Source organism: Scyliorhinus canicula, chromosome 3, assembly GCF_902713615.1.
Source record: "Scyliorhinus canicula chromosome 3, sScyCan1.1, whole genome shotgun sequence".
In the NCBI taxonomy this organism is placed as follows: domain Eukaryota; kingdom Metazoa; phylum Chordata; class Chondrichthyes; order Carcharhiniformes; family Scyliorhinidae; genus Scyliorhinus; species Scyliorhinus canicula.
The window spans coordinates 58,216,476-58,232,294 of record NC_052148.1 but is presented as its reverse complement, the minus strand read 5'-3'; the positions used below and the strand labels follow the sequence as shown (position 1 = coordinate 58,232,294).

The 15,819-nt window shown below is 48.5% G+C and overlaps 1 protein-coding gene across 6 annotated transcripts in view; it reads right to left on the bottom strand.

Moving 5' to 3' along the window:
- znf532 (zinc finger protein 532) overlaps positions 1-15,819 on the bottom strand; it is a 212,832-nt gene that overhangs the window by 27,198 nt on the left and 169,815 nt on the right. The gene's annotated exons all lie outside the window — the stretch shown is intronic.

The following is a 15,819-nucleotide window of genomic DNA, read 5'->3' as shown; positions in this document are numbered from 1 at the left end:
AACCTTTTAAACAGACCACCAGCATTTTCACAGGGAAAATATGCCAACAATGGTCATAACGGGGGAAGACAGTGGCATAGCGACAATATCAGGGTGGCAACAATTCAGTCCTTGGCTAATGCTCGGGGGACAAGAGTTCAAACCCCACCATGATAGCTGGTGGAATTTAAATTCAATGAAATACAAAGCTTGTAAATTGCTGTAAAAAAACAACCAGGTTCATTAATGTCTTTTAGGAAAGGAAATCTACCATCCATACCTGGTCTGGCCTCCATGTGACTCCAAATCTGGAGCAATGTGGTTGAAATTGCTGAGCAAGCCATTCAGCTCAAGGGCAATCAGCAATGGACAGCGAATGCTGGTCTTGTTATTGATACCCACATCCCAGAAAAACATTAACAAAAAACACTAATTTAACAAGTATAGCTGCGTCTAATTATTAGTAAATTTATACTTTCTATATTCACTACAGATCAGGATCCAGAATGCATCTGTTATTTCAAATTCCAAATATTATGGGTCAGTTCAGCTATTAGTTAGATTTTGTTTAACCATCCCAAAATATTGGGTGGGATTTTCCAGCTGTTCCTGCCGAGGGCACCTTCCGATCCCGTTGATGGCGACCCCCACCATGGGTTCTGCGGACAACGGGAAACCCTGCTGACAGGGTCGGCACCAGACGATCCCGCCTCTGGCCAATGCCAGGCCATATCCACCGCCGCAAAACACACCCGAGGAGCGGAGGGGGAAAGGAATCCTGCCCACAGTTTCTTCTCCTCCTATACGTGTTCCCTTAGCTGCACAAAATGTCCTGACTGAGGAGGTCAGGTAACAATCTATTCTAAGACCTTGGCCAATGGCACGTACAAATTTATTGAACAGTTTCTCTGAGCAAAGCCATTATCAGACAGCCCATTATGCCTTCTATAGCTTGCTATTAATTTTGTCTCACCAAAATACAATGCAGGCTTCCTTGGTGCATTTTTAAAAAGTATTTGAGGACATTTGTTCACTACATACATATATAAGAGTTGCGATCCAATTAAGTTATTTGTACAGTTCAAGAGGAAGTGGAGGATTTTTGTATGCTACATATCTGTCCAGTAGAATGTTGTAGAATTCAGTCCCATTGAGCCTGGGAATGGCCTCTTCTATGGTGTATCGTTCTTTGATCCTTTGTCATATTGGTGGACAGGCTCCTCGCATCAGAAAAATAATTAAGAGTCATCAGAGAACAATGGAACATGGCAGGCTTCCATTTGGAGTAGAAAACTTGACTCGTTTTAAAACTGTCACGAAATATTATACAGGTAAATCCCAAATTTACGTAACACCTATTCCTTGGGAATACCGTTTACGGACAGGCTAGCGGACTTGTAATGGTGACAGGATGAATATTGGACGTCACTCAGGGTACTGTAAGTTAGATTCATTTTATGACTGGATTGTGTTTGTTCATCTCCTTCTCATAGTGGGTTGATTTATATTGGTTATTGATCATCTCCAAACTCAGTCAGCACTGCAGTACTGGTGTCCATCTACTTCATTCTGGAAACTGCAGGTTTAACCATGACAGTTCTGGGCTGGTCAGTCCTGCAGCACAGCCTCGACATCGGGTCATTTTGCTGACACCTTCCCAAGAACACTAGATTAGCTGAAGAAAACCTTCCAAAAGAGACAGAGAGAATCCACTTTATTGTTGGGAAATGCTAGTTTTACGGGCAGGCGTGGCAGCACGATGGCGCACTGCTGCCTCATGGTGCCGAGGATCCGGGTTCGATCCTGACCCCGGGTCACTGCCCATATGGAATCTGCACATAATCCCATGTTTCAGCCCCACAACGCAAAACGATGCGCAGGGTAGGTGAATTGGTCACGCTAAATTGCCCCTTAATTGGAAAGAAAAAATAATTGGATAATTTAAATTTAAAAAAAAATATTGTGAGGGCAGCACGATGGTAAAGTGGTTAGCATTGCTGCCTCACGGTGCCGAGATCCCAGGTTCAATCCTGGCTCTGGTTCACTGTCTGTGTGGAGTTTGCACAGTCTCCCCGTGTCTAATGCCCCTCCTCATGCCCTTTAATTAGAAAAAAATAATTGGGTGCTCTAAATTTCTGGGGGAAAAAAGGAGAAAAAAATAAATAAATAAAGATTGTGAACCAATTCGCATCCGGAGCTGATCCCGATTTTGGTCTCTCCTGCAATTTATCCGATGAGCCCGGATCTGTGCCTGCCGCAATGCGGCTGTTAAATCACACTCAAGAGTACTTGCTTGTAATGGGAGAGCACATACCATTAAGCAGTGGAATGAGATGCTAAGTCACCTTGCACTGCCCTGCTTCACTGCAACACTAGCGACTAACTGAAGTACGGCATTAGCAGAGATCTCATAGCAGGTTACCTTCTTGGTGAGATATTGTGACATGGAGAGATAATAGAATCAAGAAATTAATGTCTCTATTTTAAAATAATGTGGTTTCCTTCACCCTGCATGTTCGTAATTGCTTCATTTTTACCAAGTTTGGTGACCTGCCCCAAGAATTACACTTCCTGTCTACATCCATGCACAATATCCTCAACTTGAACACCCAGCAGCAACAGAAAGTTTCAATCACAACCAAAAGCAGCTGCCCACAACTGAGTCTGCTGATTTGAGAGGAATGTGATATAGCTGAAGAAGTGATCAACTTTGTGTCTGCAGCAAATAAAAACTACGTGCCGCCAGCCTGCGCCAGCAAAAGCACGCTGTTCATTAATAATCAGGGTAATGATGTGCTCCAAATGCAGAAACATATCGTGGCAGACCAATAGATCCACCTACATCTGATATGTTGGTGCTTGGAGACCAAACAGCAAAGTAATTACTCATTGTCTAAAAATTCAACGAGAAGATTAAATCTGCGACCAGTTCCGTTAAATGTAACACTTATTGGGGTGAAACACCTGTGCTGACAAAATCGCCACTTTGATTTGCTCCAATTCCTCGCTTAGACTAAAATTTTTAAATATAATCAAAACTGTGTGAGCTTCCTGAAGGCTAACTCGGAAATGGGAAGTTGCGAGCTCAAGTACCACGCAAACTGGAAAGATTCAAGGTTCATTCTTGCTGAAGAAGCAAATGAGAGACAAAGGGATGGTGTGGCACTACAAATGGGCTCCTCAGTGTCGTTAAGCAAGAGAAGGGAAATAGTGGCCTGGGATCCTGCGTCTGAGTGACATCAAGTACCTTATGAAGGTGTGTCATAATGATCGGCGGACAATGTCAACCAAGCTGCTGTCTTCACGATCTAAGCTCACAAGAGTAACATGTAGAACAATCTCAAGGCTGTTAGTCCTGTGGAAGTTGTTAACATGTACTAGATGCTGTGGTATGAAGAGGCAAGAGTTCAGCTCCTTTTTCACCAACACACCTTTAATGGTTCAAACTCACTCTGCACAGAACTCTACAGATCATCCCAAGCTCCAGAGTCCACCTGAAGCCCCTTTACATATCAGTGCCAATCATTGAACACTTAACATAAATGAGACAATCATTGAACACTTAACATAAATGAGACAACTAATTGCAATGTCTCTTAACGCATTACTTAACAGAAGTTTACCTGTACATAAGTGACCATCTTCAGAGGGCATTGGGAACGCAAGAACAGGAGTAGGCCGTTGAGCCCAGTGAACCCGTATTGCCCCTTCATTATGGCGTAACGGTGGCACAATGAAAGAATGCTTCCTGATTTCATTCCAAAATGGTCTAGCTCTAATTCAAAGATTAGATTAAGAAGATGGGGGTGCGAGAACTTTTCAGTGCCACTTGTATGTAAGATCACCAAAATACTTTTTGATCAAGGTCAGATGTTGAAGATCTATAAGGAATAAGGGGCGGGACTCTCCCTTACCCGGCGGGGCGGGGGGTCCCGGCGGAATGGAGTGGCGTGAACCACTCCGGCGTCGGACCGCCGCAAAGGTGTGGAATCCTCCGCATCTTCGGGGGCTAGGCCCACCCTGGAGTGGTTGGCTCACCGCCGGCTGGCGTGATAGGGGCTTGGCGCAAGCCGGTGCATGCACGGGAGCACCAGCGCTTGCTGGCGTCATCCCCGCGCATGCGCTGGAGGGTTCGCCTCTGCATCGGCCATCGCGGAGGACCACAGCGGCCGATGCGGAGAAATAGAGTGCCCCCATGGCGCCCATTGAGTTGCGCTGGACCCTACCATTCTCCGAGGCGGACGGCGCAACTCACGCCGGGACAGTTTTTGGGGGGCAGGAGAATTGGAGGACGGTAGGGGCGTGATTCACGCCGACCCACGGCGATTCTCCCACCCGGCGGGGGGTCGGAGAATACTGCCCAAGAAGTTTCACAGCAAGGATGGCTGAATGCACTTACTTTTCAATTTCAGTTTGGCAGAAGGAAGAGAGAAAATGAACTAAGCAATCGATCAAAGCAATAAATAAAATACAATGTGATGCTTTCAGGAAATAAAAGCACAAATAAATTCTGTTAAATCTGTAGATGACCAAGAATACAAATAGAGATTAATGTAAAATCTCAAACATGCGAGAAGGTGAATAACAGATAAAAAATCGTTTTGAAAAATAATAGAGCGATTTAACAAAAAAAAAGTCCCGTTGTGGGCACAAATAGCTGGGTGTTTCTCGGTGCTGCAGACCGTGCTATGTAGCACAGTGGTTAGCACTGTTGCCTCACAGCGCCAGGATCCCAGAATCAATTCCCGGCTTGGGTCACTGACTGTATGGAGTCTGCTCACTCTCCCGGTGTCTGCGTGGGTTTCTTCCGGGTGTTGCGGTTTCCTCCCACAAGTCCCAAAAGACGTGCTGTTAGGTAATTTGGACATTCTGAATTCTCCCTCTGTGTACCTGAACAGGCGCCAGAGTGTGGTGACTAGGGGCTTTTCACACTAACTTCATTTCAGTGTAAATGTAAGCCTACCTGTGACAATAAAGTTTATTATTATTATTATTATTATTATTATTAAGCAGGACTCTGTTTTTTTGGGGCCTCGGCGAGGAACTCATCAGTGCAGGAAGAAAGCAGGGCTCCACTTTTAAGTGCCACCCTAATCTCTCAACTCTCTCCGCCATCCTGCCACTGCCTCCATATGCCCCAACTTATCTCTTCGGGGGTCCTCAAGAGCCCTCCCTCCCCCACCTCTTGCGGACAGGGCACCCTGGGACCCTATTGCTGCCAGCCTGGTGGTGCCACAGAGGCACCCTGGCAGTGCCAAGGTGACTGCACTGCCAAGGTGCCTGGCTGGCTCTGTCAAGGTGCCAGGTTGGTCGATGAAATGCCAGGGTACCACCTTGCCCAGAGCTCGACCACCCGGGTGCCTCTACATTTGTTTGAAGCAGTGCTAAACAGCACCGTGGCGAGGTCTCCAGGTGCCGGTCTTCATTCCCAGGCCTTGGCGAATCAGGCGGCGACATATTTAATGAGCCTAATGGCTGACTTAAATATGCAAATCTGGATCTCGCCCAGCGAGATCTCATGAGGCATTCCGAGTGTTGCAAATCGCGCAAGAAGCCTCTCGCGGGATTTAACGGCCTCGTCAAGTTACTGAGTCGGGCATGACGAGGTCATTCGATCGCGCCCAATGTAACAATCCTGGAATGTCTGTACAACAAAACCAGTATCTCAAGGTAACACAGCACTCCACTGGGTGTAGAATAAGCAATATACATATAGGGCGGAATTCTCCGCAGGGGGCCGAATTCGTGAAGGCCGTCGTGAACTCGGCCGAGGTTCAAGACGGCCTCGGAGCCCGCTCCCCGCACCTAATCCACCCCCACCCGGGGGGCTAAGAGCGGGTCTCCGTCTTTCTCGGCAGCGACCTCGTCACGCCGAGAATGTGAAGTCATCCGCGCATGCGCGGGTTGCCAGTTCCAACCCGCGCATGCGCGGATGACTTCATCGCGCAGACGGCACGAACCCGCGCATGCCCGGTGGCCGTCTTTCTCCTCAGCCGCCCGGCAAGACGTGGCGGCTTGATCTTGCCAGGCGACGGAGGAGAAAGAGTGCATCCCCGGACCAGTTCCCGTACGAGCCTCCCCGGACAGGCGCCGGAATGTGGCGACTAGGGGCTTTTCACAGTAACTTCATTGAAGCCTACTCGTGACAATAAGCGATTTTCATTTTAATTTTTCATTCATCCGTTTTGGACGCTGGCCCGACGATTAGTGGGCACCGATCGCGGGCCTGTCCCCTCCCGAGCACAGTCGTGGTGCTCCCGTGCCAATCGGGCCCCTAGATGCCCCAAACGGGCATCTGGTGCCCGTTTCACAAATGCAGCGATCAGGTGTGGCTGCTGCCGTGGTGAAACGGGCGTGAAGGGCCGGCCGCTCGGCCCATCGGGCTCGGAGAATCGCTGTTCTCCGTGAAAAATGGCGAGCGGCGATTTTTCCGAGCCCGGGGGGGGGGGGGGAAGAGAATCGCTGGGGGCGCCGGGGGGGGCGTAAAAAATGTCAGGAGGCCCTCCCACGATTCTCCCACGCCACGTGGGGAGCGGAGAATTCCGCCCATAGTCATTTGACAGAACATAACTTGAGTATTGATAAAAATACATTTTGCAAAGTTTTTCATATTACACTCATCGGGACTATCACAAGAATACCAATGTCAGGGGAAATAACAACTTCATACTGAGTGAAAAGAGAGTGCTGATTAGTTGGCAAGTAGACCCTGATTGGTAGAAGCATTGCTGTGGAGAATGCACAAGTTAATGCTGACTGATAGTTAACTGTCAGCATTAACTGGTGCTTTCGCCATGGTAACGTCTCAACTTGGCAACCCATCAGCACTCTCAGACACAGTACAAAGTTGTTATTCACTCTGTCATTGGTATTCTTGTGATTGTCCTGATGAGTGCAAGATGAAAAACTTCAACAGAACACCTAATATACTATCTGAAGTACAGAAACTATGAAGTTCTGAGAAAGGCTGGCTTCCTGACATGACACAGTTAGCCACCACTTTCTAAGGTAAATGCTGGCAAGGTAGGCACAGCCTTGCCTCCTAGCTTAAATGCGTCATCTCTGCTCCAATTACCACCACATAATGGGTCACCTGATGGCAAATAGTAGTTGTGCAGGAAGGTCTAAAAATGTTTTAACCGGTGAGAGAGGTCCTTGTAATAACCTCCTATCCCTCCATTTCAATTCCAAAGTCTCATATTAGTTTATGGCCTCTGCTTTGTCAGAGACCTAAAAATAAAGCTGCCACCACTCATAAATCACAGATAATCCCCCCAGTGAACTGAGTGGCTCCATTTTCAATGATGGCATCCCACTGGGAACCCTTTCTACAAAGGCAATGACCTTCAATCCACTGCACCGGGATGGGGGCATGGAGGGGCGGGGTAGGGGCATGGTGGGGTGGGGCGGGGTAGGGGCACTCCTCCCCCCCCCCCCCCATGCCAAACTGAATATGGAAATTAGGCGATTAAATCACCCAGTAGTTCTAAGATTCAACAACGTGGATGTAGGAGTAAATGTTGCAAAGCCAGGACAGAAGGAATATATTGCAATTTTATGAGATCAATGTGCCACAAACTGAATTAATAGACTAACTTTCATCAAGATTCAAGCTGCCATCTTGTGCAGGGAGATTAAGTCAATCCTTCTCGCTGGCAGCTGTCGAATGCTGAAACAGTCTGTACGCAACCTCTGTGTGTCATGTTTGATCCTGAGATGAGCTTCCGACCATCTGTCCACACCAGCACTAAAGCCGCCTACTTCCACCTATTTAACTTTGGCCAGCTCCACCTCAACCTCATCTTATCTGCTATTGAAACCTCATCAATGCCTTTGCTAACTCTAGGCATGACTATTTTAATCCAACAGTGGGAAGCCAGGAGCGGGAGCAGTGCAAAAGGGAAGGCCTGAAGCGCGGGCAGTGCAAAAGGCCAGGAGAGGAGGCAGTGCAAAAGGGCAGACCAGAAGCAGAACAGTGTAAAAGGGGAGGCCTGAAGCGCGGGCAGTGTAAAAGGGGAGGCCTGAAGCGGGGGCAGTGTAAAAGGGCAGACCAGAAGCAGAACAGTGTAAAAGGGGAGGCCAGAAGCGGGGGCAGTATAAAAGGGGAGGCCTGAAGCAGAACAGTGTAAAAGGGGAGGCCTGAAGCGGGAACAGTGTAAAAGGGGAGACCTGAAGCGAGGGCAGTGTAAAAGGGGAGGCCAGAAGCGGGGGCAGTGTAAAAGGGCAGACCAGAAGCAGAACAGTGTAAAAGGGGAGGCCAGAAGCGGGGGCAGTATAAAAGGGGAGGCCTGAAGCAGAACAGTGTAAAAGGGGAGGCCTGAAGCGGGAACAGTGTAAAAGGGGAGACCTGAAGCGAGGGCAGTGTAAAAGGGGAGGCCTGAAGCAGAACAGTGTAAAAGGGGAGGCCTGAAGCGGGAACAGTGTAAAAGGGGAGACCTGAAGCGAGGGCAGTGTAAAAGGGGAGGCCAGAAGCGGGGGCAGTGTAAAAGGGTAGGCCTGAAGCAGAACAGTGTAAAAGGGGAGGTCTGAAGCAAGGGCAGTTTAAAAGGGGAGACCTGAAGTGGGGGCAGTGCAAAAGGAGAGGTCAGGAGCAGAGGCAGTGTTTAAGCAGAGGTCAGGAGCAGAGGCAGTATTTAAGCAGAGGCCAGGAGCAGAGGCAGTGTTTAAGCGAAGGTCAGGAGCAGAGGCAGTGTTTAAGCAGAGGTCAGGAGCGGGGGCAGTGTCTAAGCAGAGGTCAGGAACGGGGGCAGTGTTTAAGCAGAGGTCAGGAGCGGGGGCAGTGTTTAAGCGAAGGTCAGAAGCAGAGGCAGTGTTTAAGCAGAGGTCAGGAGCAGAGGCAGTGTTTAAGCAGAGGTCAGGAGCGGGGGCAGTGTTTAAGCGAAGGTCAGAAGCAGAGGCAGTGTTTAAGCAGAGGTCAGGAGCAGAGGCAGTGTTTAAGCAGAGGTCAGAAGCAGAGGCAGTGTTTAAGCGAAGGTCAGGAGCAGAGGCAGTGTTTAAGCGAAGGTCAGGAGTAGAGGCAGTGTTTAAGCAGAGGTCAGGAGCAGAGGCAGTGTTTAAGCAGAGGTCAGGAGCGGGGGCAGTGTTTAAGCAGAGGTCAGGAGCGGGGGCAGTGTTTAAGCGAAGGTCAGAAGCAGAGGCAGTGTTTAAGCAGAGGTCAGGAGCGGGGGCAGTGTTTAAGCAAAGGTCAGAAGCAGAGGCAGTGTTTAAGCAGAGGTCAGGAGCAGAGGCAGTGTTTAAGCAGAGGTCAGGAGCGGGGGCAGTGTTTAAGCGAAGGTCAGAAGCAGAGGCAGTGTTTAAGCAGAGGTCAGGAACGGGGGCAGTGTTTAAGCGAAGATCAGGAGCAGAGGCAGTGTTTAAGCAGCGGTCAGGAGTGGGGGCTGTGTTTAAGCAGAGGTCAGGAGCGGGGGCAGTGTTTAAGCAGAGGTCAGGAGCGGGGGCAGTGTTTAAGCAGAGGTCAGGTGCGGGGGCAGTGTTTAAGCAGAGGTCAGGAGCAGAGGCAGTGTTTAAACAAAGGTCAGGAGCAGAGGCAGTGTTTAAGCAGAGGTCAGGAGCAGAGGCAGTGTTTAAGCAGAGGTCAGGAGCGGGGGCAGTGTTTAAGGAGAGGTCAGGAGCAGGGGCAGTGTTTAAGCAGAGGTCAGGAGCAGAGGCAGTGTAAAGAAGGAGACTGGAAGGGTGGGCAATACAAAAGAGGAGATGGGGAAGTGGGTGGGTGGAAGCAGGGTAAATGAGGAAGCCAGTGTAAAAGAGAAGGTTGCGGAGGTGTCTGTAAAGGAAGAGGCCAGCGGCTTGGGAAGCCATTGCTGTGGTCTCTCCAAGTCAATCACCGCCCTGACTTGGAAATAAATCGCAGTTCTTTCACTGTGGCTGGGTCAAAATACCAGAACTCCCTCCCTAGCATCACTGTAGGTGCATCTACACCACAGTGGACTGCAGCGGTTCAAGAAGGCAGCTAACCACCACCTTCTCAAGGTCAACTAGGGATGGGCAATAAATGCTGGCCTAGCCAGTGACGCACACATCCCATAAATGAATAAAAAATGTCATGCCTCTGAAGCTAGGAATGGGAGGAAAATTGCAAAGTGCCGCCATAGCTCAAGGAGCCCTGTGAGTTGAATATACTGGTAAACTTATGGTCTCATTTTAATTTAATTCAAATTAATCAATTATAAAGGAAAGATGTGAACAAGTAATTAGTTTAAGGACTAAAACAAACTGGATAATTTATCATACAATTACAATTAGTGCTCAATTAATTAATCAGATCTAGGGATAAAGTTCAAATTAAACAAGGGATAATAAGAGAAAAAGATTCCAAATTTTACAATAAAGTTAAATGTAACCTCCGTTTAAAACAAAGGCAGCACCAGGGAAACAGTTGACAGGTAAATTACTGGTCAGCATTTATTTAAGTCTTAAATGTGATGTAAAACATTTTGGTAGAAAGAATGAGAAGAGACAATACAAAATAAAGGTTACAATTCTAAAATGGTTGCAGGAGCTGAGAGGCCTGTGGGCATTTGCTCACAAAACGTTGATGGTGGGAAGACAGGTTGAGAAATTGGTTAAAACAGCATATGGGATCCTTGGCTTAATAAACAGAGGCATTGAGAACACCAGCAAGAAAGTTATGTTAAATCTCTGCAAACACTTTTATGGTATGGCGTCAACTGGAGTATTATGTTCAATGCTAGGCAAGACACATAGATTCATAGAGTTTCCAATGCAGAAGGAGGCCTTTCGGCCCATCGAGTCTACACTGGCTCTTGGAAAGTGTAGCCCACTTATGCCCACGCCTCCACCCCATCCCCGTAACCCAACCTAACCTTTTAGACAGCAAGGGTAATTTAGCATGGCCAATCCATCTAACCTGCACATCTTTGGACTGTGGGAGGAAATCGGAGCACCCGGAGGAAGCCCACGCAGACACAGGGAGCAAGTGAAAATTCCACACAGTCACCCGAGGCTGGAATTAAACCTGGGGCTCTGGAGCTGTGAGACAGCAGTGCTAACCACTGTGCCAACATGCTTTCGAAAGAATTAAAGAAATTAAGATGGGGTACAAAAAAGATTTACAAGCATGTTTCCAGGAATGAGGGACTCCAGTTTAGCAGATAAATTGGAGAAGCTGGTATCCTCTGGTCCTTGACACCTCTGCCAATGGATCAGTTTCTCCCCAACTCTATCCAGACCTCTCAAGAGTTTGAGCACCTCTGTCAAACCTCCTCTCAACTTTCAGGGACTACAGTTGTGTGGATAGATTGGAATTATTCCCCTGAGAGTAGAGAAGACTGAGAGTCCACAAGTGATGCTAATAAGAAACCTTTTGCATAAGGTAAGGGGTTTGGGGGAAAGAGATGCACAGAATAGGAAATGGGTGATACGGTGTCACCATCAGCTGGAACTGCTGATTCACATTGCCAGGGATCGGAGTTCGATTCTGACCTTGGGTGACTTTCTGTGTGGTTACGTTCTCCCCTTGTCTGTGCGGGTCCTCCAGGTGCTCCGGATTCCTTCCACGGTCCAAAGATGTCCAGGTTAGTTGGATTGGTCATGTTAAATTGCCTTTTGGTGTCCAGGGATGTGCAGGTTAGATTACTGGGATGGGGTGAGGTGGGAGGGAAAGTGGGCCTGGGTCTTTCTGAGAGTCGCGCAGACCCGATGGGCTGAATAGCCTCCTCCTACACTGTAGGGATTCTATGCGAAAGGAGGATTAAGGAAACATTTCACTACTCATTTCGACCATAGCTTATCTGTACCTTAGCGCCACTTACCCACCTTGATTCTGTAACCCATAATGTCCTCGGAGGATCACGAAAAAGGAGCAAACTTACTCTTGTAAGTTTAAAAGTTGTTACATTCTTTTCCAAGCACAGTCCAGAGCACAGCCAAGATAGATGGCCATTGACCCCCAAGACAAGCTGATCATTGAAAGGAGACAATAAACAGCAGCCATTTTGAGATTAAAGGTAAAAGCACAACAAGTTAGAACATTTCCCCCAGATCCCTTCTCCTCCACAATTTTGCATCCTAAATTTACTAATTGTAATTTACATGGCATATTGTTGACTTGACTGTCAAGCCTTAGAATATTGTCTGCTGTTTTCATTTTCTTTTAATACTTTGTGTTTATTAGTTGAAAATGTATTGGAGGAGAAATTGCAGTTTGACTGTTTGGGGCAATTGGGTGGCGGGGGTGGGAGGAAGGTCTTCTGATGCCATGTCTAGGAATATGTCAACTTAACTATCCCGAACCAAAATGGCAACCTTAACAATCAACATTTACATTATGGTTCCAGATATTGCAGACTTTATTCAAATGTCTCAAAAGACCAGACTGAAAAGACCAAACTGAACTTAACTCAGAAAGTTCCATTAAATGTAAAAAAAAGATTAAAATACATAAAACAAAATGTCACTCAAAGTGATTTGTCAACCCTCCCCAAGCCACACTTTACTGTAATTCCTTAGAGAAGGCAATAATTTTTATCAAAAATCTTAACTTTCTAAAACACAAAGCTGGAGTGATGTATGTAATGTTCTCACCATTTCTTGACTTGAGCTGCTTTTTAAAATCAGGTTTTCAGTCATCATTTGCTGTTGCAAGAATCAAAATTTGCCAGCTTTAGATTACCCACTGGGCAGCACAGTGGCACAGTGGTATTACTGCTGCCTCACAGTGCTAGGGACCCAGGGTCAATTCCAGCCTTGGGTGATTGTGTAGAGTTTGCACGTTCTCGTGTCTGCGTGGGTTTCATCCAGCTGCTCTGATTTCCTCCCACAGCCCGAAGACGCATAGGTTAGGTGGATTGACCTGGCTAAAATAAAATTGCCCCTTAGTGTCCAAAGATGTGCACGTTAGGTGGGGATATGGGGATAGGGTGGTGGAGTGGGCCTAGTTACGGTGCAGACCCGATGGACCGAATGGCCTCCTTCTGCGCTGTAGGGTTTCTATGCAAAACCTGTTTTCAATTTTCCCAACTGACACCAGTCTCCTGGGCTCAGCAAACACTCATGAAATCATCAAGGACCGGTTCTTCTATTCTCTCCATAGTTACTTCATAGTAAGTTAAGTTCAGAGTCTTTCTCAGATTGTTTAATAATTCCAATGATTTAAAAATAATTCCCATTGCTACTGCATGGCTCCTGAGAACTGTACATATTGCATGCAGTTGCATGGCTATGGAGGATTCATGGGGGCATAGAGGTGACTTATGGAATGCAAGGTGGCATGGAGGAACATGAGGCGAAATGAGGGTGGGTGGGAGGGGTGAGGTTCAGGAGAGCCTTTAAATAATGTTGGGGGTTAGGCTGCTGTGGTGGAGAACCGAGGTCGACCTCCTAACCAACCTGCCTCCACACTCTCGCCCTGTAGTCACTCTACTGCAGCTTGCAAAATGCAGTAATCGCAACCCGTGTAAAAAAAAAAATCACTTGTAAAGTCGCACATGGGTCAGGCATGCATGTTGCAAGTTGTGAAAATAAGCAGGTTCAAAGCACAGACAAAAAGATGGCCACCACTTTTTATTTCCATGTTTTTCAAACTGAATTCAGATTGACTTCCATGTTGGGATTTCAATACACATCCTTTGGATTTTTACTCCAGGCTTTCGGATTACTAATCCAATAGCGTTAATGACGGAGATTTTGTTTTATTTCCCAAACTATCATTTATATATATATATATTAACATAGCGGGCGGGATTCTCCGCTCCAGAGACTAAGGGTGCGATTCTCCGCTCCCACGCGGGTGGGAGAATCGCGGGAGGGCCGTTCTGGCACCCCCCGCGATTCTCCCACCCCCCCCCAAAATGGCATGACGCGTTTTGCGACACGCGCTCGGAGAATCGCAGGCCGCCGTTTTTCACGGCGACCCATGATTCTCCGACCCGGATGGGCCGAGCAGCTTGCCATTCCCGACCGGTTCACGCCGGCGGCAATCACACCTGGTCGCTGCCGGTGTGAACAGCGCGCGAAAGGTCAGTTTCGGGGGGCGGAGAGGGGAGTGAGCGCCACGACTGTGCTCGGGAGGGGACTGGCCCGCGATCGGTGCCCACCGATCGTCGGGCCAGCGTCTCAAAGGGACGCACTCTTTCCCCTCCGCCGCCCCGCAAGATCAAGCCGCCACGTCTTGCGGGGCAGCGGAGGAGAAGACGAGCACGGTCGTGGTGCTCACTCCCCTCTCCGCCTCCCACAAGCCCCATACTCACCTTTGGCGCGCTGTTGGTGTGGTTGCCGCCGGCGTGAACCGGTCGGGAATGGCAGGCCGCTCGGCCCATCCGGGTCAGAGAATCGGGGGTCGCCGTGAAAAACGGCGGCCCGCGATTCTCCGAGCGGCGTGTCGCAAAACGAGGCACATCATTTTGGCAGGGGTGGGGGAATCGCGGGGGGGTGCCAGAGCGGCCCTCCCGCAATCTCCCACCCGGCATGGGAGCGGAGAATCGCGCCTTAAGTGCTCCCACCAGGGGGGAATCACGACTGTGTCCTGCTGGAGTTAGGAGAGTCGCCGAGATGGAATTCTCAGACCTTTACTACGCAAAATAATGCATTGTGGCAAAGACACCGGTTTCCCAGGATTTATTGGTGGACGGCCCGCTCCATCCCTGGGCAACCTGACTCTTGGCACAGTGATCTCAGACAGCCCTCTGTTCAAAGTCAGCATCCTTGTCTGAAATGTTTAATGTTTGAATTGGCCTTCTCACTCTGAATCGGGGCAGCACGGTAGCATTGTGGATAGCATAATTGCTTCACAGTTCCAGGGTCCAGGTTCGATTCCGGCTTGGGTCACTGTCTGTGCGAAGTCTGCACATCCTCCCCGTGTGTGAGTGGGTTTCCTCTGGGTGCTCCGGTTTCCTCCCACAGTCCAAAGATGTGCAGGTCAGGTGGATTGGCCATGCTCAATTGCCCTTAGTGTCCAAAATTGCCCTTAGTGTTGGGTGGGGTTACTGGGTTATGGGGGTAGGGTGGAGGTGTTGACCTTGAGTAGGGTGCTCTTTCCAAGAGCCGGTGCAGACTCGATGGGCTGAATGGCCTCCTTCTGCACTGTAAATTCTATGAAACTGCTCTGCTTGACAGCTGATGAGCAGATCAATTCATTGAAGATTCAAGCCAGGAAGATTTTCCTTTTCCTCATAGCTGCTCCCTTAGCTCCATGCTATTAGAACTGCTGCTTTCTGAAGTGTCAGAGCCTTGTTGGAAAGCCCAAAACACTTCAAAAGCTTTGAGATCCGAGTATTCATTCAATTTCACAGGGCAGTACCTTTAACTAGCCTTTGTTTGAAAGCATAATTGCTTGAACACAGCTGCCAGGAGGTTTATTTATCTTTCCCTTCATGCTTGAATGCATTGAAATACCCCCCATTGATCCTAACACAATGTTTATAAGCATTCTTGTTCTAACTGACAGCTGCTGGCCACTTTAACAATTATTTTTCCTGAATTTACAGTGCAGGAGTAGGCCATTCGGCTCATTGAGTCGGCACCGGCCCTTGGAAAGAGCACGCCACTTAAGCCCACACCTCCACCCTATCCCTGTAATGCAGTAACCCCACCCAACACTGAGGGCAATTTTGGACACGATGGGCAATTTAGCATGGCCAACCCACCTAACCTGTACATCTTTGGACTGTGGGGGGCAGCACGGTGGCACAGTGGTTAGCATTGCTGCCTACGTCGCTGAGGACCTGGGTTCGAATCCCGGTCCTGGGTCACTGTCTGTGAGGAGTTTGCACATTCTCCCCGTGTCTGCGTGGGTTTCGCCCCCACAACCCAAAGATGTGCAGGTTAGGTGGATTGGCCACGTTAAATTGCCCCCTTAATTGGAGAAAATAATTGGGTACTCTA